The sequence below is a fragment of the Sciurus vulgaris genome, assembly GCF_902686455.1.
Source record: "Sciurus vulgaris genome assembly, chromosome: 2".
NCBI lineage: Eukaryota > Metazoa > Chordata > Mammalia > Rodentia > Sciuridae > Sciurus > Sciurus vulgaris.
The window spans coordinates 173,882,908-173,892,809 of record NC_136462.1 but is presented as its reverse complement, the minus strand read 5'-3'; positions in this window follow the sequence as shown (position 1 = coordinate 173,892,809).

The following is a 9,902-nucleotide window of genomic DNA, read 5'->3' as shown; positions in this document are numbered from 1 at the left end:
TGAAAGGAAACCAGGGGCTCAGAGACTCCCCCCAGGATTTTTTGTTTTTGTTTTATGTTTGTTTGTTTGGGGGATTGAACTCAAGGGTGCTTAACCACTGAGTCACATCCCCAGCCCTTTTTATATTTTATTTTGAGACAGGGTCTCACCAAGTTGCTAAGGACCTCACTAAGTTGCTAAGGCTGTCTTTGAACTCTCAATCCTCTTGCCTAAGCCTCCGGAGCCACTGGAATTCCAAGCATGCGCCACCATGCCCAGCGGCCAGTGTGTCTTGACCAGAGATTGAGTCGTGACTGTGGAGGGTGGAAAAAGAAGCTATTCTGAAAACCCTTCTTGCCCAGTACTTTTATGAGGACTCACATGTCAAGGGAAAATACATGGCTCTCAGGCCACCACCTGTGCCCATCTGTGCCTCCGTCCCTAGTGTTCACAGGTGTGCAGGCTGCATGCAGCCCTGTGGCATCCAGAGAGGAAATAGCATCTCTATGTAGAGAAAGATAAACTGCTACCACACCAAGAAAGAAAGCTGTCCTCTCCCTTCTTGGAGCTCATGCCTCAAGAGGTCCCAGCCCCTGCTCCCTGTTGAAATTAACACCTCATTACATCTAATAGGTTCTGTCATTAGCTCCCCATCTATCATCTCCAGGAAAGAAGTTGCAGAACCTGTGCTTCAAGTCCACGTGTAATTCCATGGACATACATGCATCTCTTCAACATGGATTGTATAAGTTTATCTCTTAACACAAAGGATGTTAAAGAAATTCTGGCTTAGAGTTGTGTGTATAGTGCCGGGATGTCAGATGCATGGCACATACTATACACTTTGAAAATTTCGGGTGCATAACGTGATCCCATTCTGACTATAAACATACAGTCTTACACAGAGAGCAATTGCTCCCTCAGTGACTCTGGAACAGATCCCAGACCACACATTATCCTTGCTACTCCTCAAAGCACCAAGCAGATTCCTCCTCCAGCACCAGCACTATTGTTCCCTGTGTTGGGAATACAACTTTCCCAGATATTTATGGCGCTTGCTTCTCATTGCCTTCTACCATCAAACAGAAAGAAAGAAGGGCTAGAGATGTCAACTTGGATGTCATCAGCAAGTAGGTCCTGTTTGAAATCATGAGGTTAGATGAGGTAGTGTAGACAGAATCAAAAAGGAAACCTTGGCGGGGGTCCTGGGGCATATGTTCAGAAACAGCAGGGAGGAGGAAGAGGAGGCAACAGAAAGAGAGATACTCATGAGGAACAAGGGAACCAGACATGTGGCCCTAGAGAAGCCAGAGGAAGAGAGTGGCTGAAGGACAGAGTGATCTGTACTTCAAGTAAAAACAGCAGCTTGAACATATGTTCAAGCACAAATGTGCAAACAGGGAGATAGAAGAGGAGATTGCAGCAAAGAGATTTTGGAAAATAGAAAGCATCTGGGCACAGAGGAGCACACCTGTAATCCCAGCAACTCAGGAGGCTGAGGCAGGAGGATCACAAGTTCGAGGTCAGCTTTAGCAACTTATTGAGGCCCTCAGCAACTTACCGAGATCTTGTCTCAAACTAAAAAATAAAAAGGACTGATAGGTATAGCTCAGTAGCTAAGCAATGGCTTCACTCCTCAGTACAGAAAAAGAGAGAGAAATAAAAAGCAGGTGGACAAGAGGTAAATAATGGCATTGATCACTGGATGTGAAATCCTAAGTTTGCAGAGGAGAAAGTCTAAAGTCTGCCCAATTTATACTGTCAAATTCCCCAAATCCTGATTAATTGGTGGGACCTGGTCCTTCTGGACATGGAGATGAAGGTGAAGGCCAAAGTAAAGAGAATCGGTCAAGATACTGTTAAAATGTGGTAGGATCCCCAGATCTCACCAACTCTGGTCATTCAGGCCACAGGCTCCCGCACTGTCCTGCAGAAGGCCACAGAGACCTATTTCCTCAGTAGGGTGAACAGAGGGTCCTTTAGGAGACACTGAATTTGGTGGAAAGCAGACTTGCCACACAGAACAGAGGAATTCATGAATGTGGGTGCTCTGGATGCTGGGACAGTCCTTCCCCCAGACTCAGGCGTTATTTGGTTTCCAGAATGCCCGCCACCATCCCAACAGGAAACAGAGAGAAGTTTCCAGGGCAAGGGCTCAGACAGCTGGAGCTAAGCCCTGCATGTGCATTCAAAGCATCCAATCAGCTGTTCAGTGCTCATTCTCCAGCTCAGGCAGGCAACTGAACAGCTGGGAAAAACCTCTACCATGAAAGACACATCCCAAACAACAAAGGAAATCAAAATGAGGCAGAGAAGAAAACTTCTTAAAAAAATTATCACAGACTCCCTTAGGGAGATAAGACAGGAAATATTGTCCACAAAATGATAACAGGATGGTATAAAGATGAATATCCAGGGCATGAAAAGAATATTTAAAATATGAAGATCATTGTGATAAAACCAAAACACAAAATAGAATGGAAGATAAAGTCGAGGAATCCTTCTGGCAGTAGAGGAAAAACAAGAAGGAAATGGAAAAGATGGGAGAAAGATAAGAAAAAGAAGACCAGTCTAAGAGTCTCAGTATCTTAATAATACATAGAACAGGACTGAGGTGTAGCTTGCCTAGCATGTGCAAGGTCCTGGGTTTGATTCCCAGCTCCATAGTAAATTAAAATAAAGAGAGAACAGAGAAAACAAAGAGGAAGAAATCATCCACAAAAGAATGTAAACAGATTTCCCTGAACTAAAGAATGTGTTTTTAGATTGCAAGGACTCAGAACAAAGGAAAAATAATTGAACTACCCACTCAGAGTGTTACCACCATGACATCTAAGAACATCGGAGTCAGGTGCAATGGTGCACACCATTAATCCACCAGAGGCTGGAGGGTTGCAAGTTCAAGGCCAGCCTGGGCAACTTAGTGAGACTTTTTCTCAAATATTAAAAAATTAAAAGAACTGGAGGTATAGCTGAATGGTAGAGAATCCTGAGTTCAATACCCACTACAGAAAAAAAAAAAAAAAAAAAAAAAAAAAAAAAAAGACCAACACATATCTAACCCAGAATTCTAGATCCAATGAAATTAAAAATTAAATTTGAAAGTAGACTAAAAATATTTTCCAAAATGCAATAATAAAATATTTATTTCCAAGTTCCCTATCACAGAAAGCTGCAAGAGGATGTTACTGGGGAGATAGAGTGAAAAACAAAATCTTCTCCCAACCCAGAAATCATTCCCACAAAGAGAGTAGGAAAAGAAGAGTTTTATTATTGAATGAGCATTAAGCCAGACTGCAGTGCACCTCACAGGCAATCTGCTAAAGGACCTCAAAGAAAGAAACTGTCTTCTTTTACATAATCAAAGAGACACGAGATGTTATGTACCTGTGTTCAATGAAGAGCCCTCAACTAGCAGAACCTGACAGCACCCTTTGTCACACGTAGTTTATCCTAAATTCACCTGGTAATTGGGGTGGCCATCTGGTGGCTAATTAGCTTTATCCAAAAGAAAAATACACTTGGCCTATCTTCATAACAGGAGGTAATTTTGTAATTTGGAGAAGGGAATCACTTAAGTTAGGCTCCTCCCTCCCAAGGAAACTGGGAGACAGGGATGTGAGTTCCCTTCATTTCCCTTGGTGGCTCCATTTCAAAGAGATGGTTCCCAGGTTCTTGAGAAAGACATTTCTGGATTTTAAAGCTGCCTGGAGTCTCACTTAGCTTCTTAAAAGATTTACCTGCATTTCAAAAAAAAAAAACTTGCAAGTGTTCTAAAGTAAAAACTTGATAAGGGAAGCAGGGGAGAATTAAGTCCCTCATTTTTAATTTTGATTTGTCCTTATAATGTGCTCCACCAAAGTGAGAGCATAAATAAGAGGAAGACTGGGTAGTGCCGAGAAGACCCTGCTGTGACTGGCAAAGGGCACCCCTCGGGTGGTGGGCAAGCATGAAACAGCAGTGCAGACTGGAAGGGTCAGGATGCCAGGGGGCCTTCTTCAGGGAAATGAGATTACGATTCCTGATGCACCTGAATGCACCTGAATATAAGAATAAGTAGGCCAGGTACAGTGGTCAATATGCCTGCAGTCCTAGCGACTCAGGATGCCGAGGAGGGGGATTCACTTGAGCTCTGGAATTTAAGACCAAATGCTTCTCTAAACCAAACCAAACCAAACAAAAATAACAAACAAAGAACACAGTAATTGCCAGGCATGGTGGCACAGACCTGTAATCCCAGCAATTCAGGAGGCTGAAGCAGTGAGGCCAGCCTGGGCAATTTAGTGAGACCCCGTCTCAAAATAAAATTAAAGGCACTGGGAATGCAACTCAGTGGCAGAGTGTTTGCCAAGCATGTGAGAGGCCCTGGGTTTGATCCCCAAGAGTCAGAAAACAAAATAAAACAAAAACTGAGTAACTATTAACTCTTGGGAAAAAAAAAACAAAAGTTGAAGGGGATCGGAAACATTCTCATAATTCACTGTGTGGTTCCGTTGTGTGTAGCATTTTCAGACCATGTCAACTTAAACACTAAGTATTAATTCACATAATATGACAACATATCTTTATTAGGATGATGGAGGTAAGGTAAGAAGGGGAAGGGCATATGGGGCAGGGGCAGGGATGGCCATCAGGAAAGGCAAAGAGAGAAATTGTCACCTTCTGCTAGGAAATGTCAGAAGGTCATATTTGCAACTGAAAAATCAAGAGCTAGCACCGGAAGTCTGTCCAATACAAGTATACCAGTACAGATATAAACACTGAAATAATTAGCTAAAAGAAATAAAAGTCCTTGCTTCAGGAAAGAGAAAATGGGCAGGGGAGGCCTGCTAATTTCTTCCTAGATCCTGTGGAGCTCATTGGCTATGTAAACTATGTATTGCTGGGGTTCAGGAAACAATACCCCAAAGTAAAAGCCTCAGAAGCAAAGTCTCTCTCTGACTTTCTCCTGCCTTCCATCATCCCTCACACTCCCCTGAGGCAAGTCATAGAAATTAGAATTCCTCTTCCCCTTGCAGGTCACAGAAACCAGAATCCTTTTCCCCCCACAAAACCAGCCATAAAACCTAAAAACATTTCTTTACCTTTCAGCGCCGCCCTCCCCACCCCACACCTTGCTGTGTAAGAATTGGCCATAAAAATTGACCTATCTTAATTGATTCCTGGAGCAGAGAGGGGCCAAGGAGAATCTGGATAGACAGTCCTCCTGGGGTTTCCCCATTCAGTCTATTTCCGTGAGATCAGACCCTTTTGTCCAATGACATTTCTATCTGGTTTTCCTTGCTTCATAGAATCTAATCAAAAAGATGAATAGTTCATCTTGGGTCTTTGGGCTTTCAACTTGAATTCTCCCATGTCATAGAAAGCCATGATCAAATAAGTTTGTAATGGTCTTTCTCCTGATAATCTATTGAGAGCTTATTTCAGCAGGCTCAAATACCCAACCTGCAGAGGGAAAGTTAAAACTTCCCTATAGAACGTATAATTTTGATAAAAATAGGAAGTTTAAGTATAAAAGACTTTTCAAAATCTGCTGTTAGCTAATACATTCCTGAGATAAATAAGATGTGATCCTTATCTTTATGGAGTTCAGAATATAACAGGAAAAAATTATAAATGATTTATTAGTATAAAAATTATAAATGATTTATTAGTATAAAAAGTTTGCTAGGCACTTGAAGGTAAAGATTATACTTTTAAAATGTTTTTATTAATGCATTGTAGTTTTTCATAATAGTGAATAATAGTGGGGTTCATTCTGACATAATCATAATGCATGGAATATAATTTGCTCTATTTTAATCCCCAGTGCTTCCTCTTACCCTCTTTTCCTCCCTCCCTCTTTCCCCTTCCCCTAATCTGCTAGTCTTTCTTCTATTTACTTATTATTTTTGATTGATGCTTTATAGATATATATATAAAGGTGAAATTCATTATAGCATATTCATCTATGTACACAGCATACTTTGGTCAATTTCATTCCACAGTCCCTTCTTCTTCCTGTCCTCCTCCCTCATCCTCTATCTCCATCCTCCACTCCACTGATCTCCCTTCTTTTTCATGGGATCCCTTTACTGCCTTTTTTTTTTCTTCCTTATTTTGCTCTAGTTTCCGCGTATGAGAGAATACCTTCAACCCTTGACTTTTTGCGCCTGGCTTATTTCACTTAGCATGATGTTCTCCAGTTCCATTTATTTACCAGAAAATGCCATAATTTCATTCTTCTTCATAGCTGAGTTAAACTCCATCATGTATATATACCACATTTCCCTTGTCCATTCATCTGTTAACAGGCTCCAGGGATGATTCCATAGCTTAGCTATTGTGAATTGCACTACTATAAACAATGATGTACCTGTAACACTATAGTATGTTGATTTTAGTTCTTTTGCACAAACAACAAGGAGTGGGATAGCTGGATCATATGGCGGTTCCATTCCTAATCTTTTGAGAAATCCCCAAACTGCTTTCCAAAGTGGTTGTACTAATTTGCAGTCCTACCAACAATGTATGAGTGTACCTTTCCCCCGCCCCATCCTTGCCAGCAATTATGGTAGTTTGTATTCTTTTGCTATTCTAACCGGAGTGAGATATAATCTCGGTGTAGTTTTGATTTGCATTTCCCTGATTGCTAGGAATGCTGAACATTTTTTCATGATTTTTTGGTTATTTGTGTTTCTTCTTTTGAGAAATTTCTGTTTGGTTTAAAGACTGCATTTAGTCATATCTTCAGTATCCTGCATGACACCTGGCAGGAAGGGCATGTGAGTGACTGGTGATTGAAAGAAGAAATACATACAAGCATGTTGCACTGAAAATAGAAAACAGAACATTTTACTATTATGATATTGGAATATAATAAGTACACATTTGATCCTACCCCTAGATCCTAGCAAAAAGTTCCTAAAACCCTTGCCAATTCCTGAGCCCTAGGGGTGCTGGGTGCATTTTTCATTCTAATGGTTGGCCTTTGACCATGGTTCCTGACATAGAGCTCCTAATCCCTTGGAAATTCCCAGGCGATGGGAGTGTCTTTGGTTCTAATGAGGTGACTCTGTAAGTTTCTAAATGGGGCAAGTCACCAGAAAGATCAAGCCAAAATTAAAAGCTTGAAACTTTCATCCCCACCCCACACCTATCCTCAAGAAGGAGAGAGGGACTGGAGATTGAGTTAATAATTGATCATGCCTAAGTGATGAAGCCTCTATAAAAATCCCTGAGATGCTGGGTTTGGAGAGTTTCAGGCTGCTGAACATGGGAAGATGCCTGGAGAGTGACCTTCCTGGAGGAGGCATGGAAGCCCCATTTCCCTTCCCAAATACCTTGCCGTATGCATCTCTTCCACCTGGCTGTTCATCTGCATCCTCTATCATATCTTATTAATATAATAAACTAATAAATGTAGTTGTTTTCCCGAGTACTATGGGTCATCCTAACAAGTTAGTTGAACTCAAGAAGAGAGTTATGGGGACCTTGATTGATGGGGAGTTGACTAGAAGAATAGATGACAACCTACTATTTGAGGTTATCATCTGAAGTGGGGGCAGTCTTGTGGGACTGAGTCTTAACCTACAGTATCTGACACTAACTCCACAAAGAGAATGCAGAATTGAGTTAAATTGTAGGTCTTCTCATTGGTGTCCACTAGGGAACTGTTTATTGGTAGGAAGAAATCCCCACACCAGAGGTAAAATATTCTGTTGTCAGTAAAAGTATAAGAATATGTGTGTTTTTAAATCAATTTTTTATTTGTTCTAATCAGTTCTATATGACAGTAGAATGCATTTCTACATTTTATGTTTTTAAAAATCTCTTAGACCTATATTTTTTATGGTAGAGGAAAACAAATCCAGAAAGAATATTGGAATGAGGACCTGAAAATATGCAAAGAGTTTCCTCCACTTGGACAAAGATGGGGGGAATATTCAAAGCGGAGAGACCAATTTATACAAAAAAGATGAAAGGATAATAATGTGGTATCAGGCAACACATCAACCCAAAACTGAATGCCATTCAACACTAAATATTTGTTTCTCACTCCTGCATCTGCAGGTAGGTTAGGATAGGGCTAACATGCACTGAGTTTAACAGACTTGGATCTGAACGACAGATTGGATCTAGATGTATTCCATCATATTTGGACCAGATCTTCCTGAGGCAGCTCTTTTCATGACAAAGAAAGAACTAGAAATCAAGTATATTTCAAACCTGTAGACACACTGCATCTGATAACATCCCACTGGCCAGATTAATGTCTATGGACAAGACCAACATCAATGGGAAGTAAATTGTTCCCTCACTGAAGTGTTGCTAAACATTATTCCTAAACACTAATTCAGCTCTAACAAGTATTATGGGAAATAGCATGAACATATGTAACTTCTGGAGAATTTTCATTTGCATTCTCCTTGGGTTTTTTGTTTGTTTGTTTGTTTGTTTGTTTCTCTGTTTTTAATGGGACAGTCAGTCAGGTATGGCCATCAGAGGAAACAGGAGAGCCTCGGGAAAAAGCAAAGTTTACTGTTACTTGTATGTTCTAGAGTCAGGAGGCATAACTTGCCACGAAGCACCAAATGGGAAAGACATAGGGGAGGTCAGGAGGCAGAAGACAGGAGTGAGGGGAAGATATGAGGCCAAAGCCTTCATTGGGGTGAGCAGGGGAAAGGCAAGGCAGGACATGGTGAGCATTTTAGTATTGGTTAGTTTGAATAATTTTCTTGGGCTCTAAATTATATGGAGGGTTTCTAGTTGCCTAGTACCTGGTCCTGGAATGATTAAGGTAGAAGAATTAGCCTCTGGGGATGCAGAGGCGGGCTAGAGAGAGGAGGTATAATTTAGTGATTGAGTAGTTAGGATATCAAAGGCATGTTTCTGGCTTGTCTTTTGCTCTCTGTGAGAACAGACTAACCATTGGAGGAGCAGTCTCTTCCTAGCCAGATGTTTATTAAGATATCAAAACATAATACATGAAAAGTTTAAAATATGTACCCAATGATCCTTTAAAACAAGAGTAAAAGCTAGTCAACTAGTACCAGACACAAGTGGCTAATGGGCATGCTATAGTTTGAATAAGTATTCCCCAAGGGCTGATCTACTCCATGGTTCTATTGGAAGGTGGTAGCACCCTTAAGAGGCAGTTCACACCAAAACCAGACAAGGACACATCAAGGAAAGAAAACTACAGACCAGCATCCCTGATGAACTTAGATGCAAACATACTAAATAAAATATTAGCAAATCATGATCAACAACATTAAGAAGATTGTACACTATGACCAAGTTGGTTTTATTCCAGGGGTGCAAGAATGGTTTAATATATGCAAATCAATAAATGTAATTCATTACATTAATAGAATTAAGGACAAAAATCATTTAGTAATCTCAGTAGATGCAAAGAAGGCCTTCCACAAAATTCAATACCCACTGATGATGAAAAAAAAAAAACCACTGAAGAAGCAAGAGATAGAAGGAACCTACCTCAACATCATAAAGACTATATATGAAAAACCCAAAGCCGACCTCATAATAAATGGGGAAAAACTGAACACATTTCCTTTAAAATCTGGGACAAGACAAGGATGTCCACTCTCACCACTCCTATTTAATATAGTGCTAGAAATTCTAACCAGAGCAATTACGAAAGAAAAGAAAATGAAAGGGATAAAAATATGAAAGGAAGAAGTCAAATTTTCACTGCTTGCAGATGATATGATCCTATACCTAGAAGATCCAAAAAACTTCACCAAAAGACTGTAGAGTTAATTTTAAAAATTGGCAAAGTACCAGGTTACAAAATCAACATATAAAAATCAGTAGCTTTCTTATATACCAACAACAAATCTGCTGAGAAAGAAGTCAGGAAAACAATTCCATTCACAATGGCCCCGAATAATATAAAAGACCTAGAAATAAATCTAGCCAAG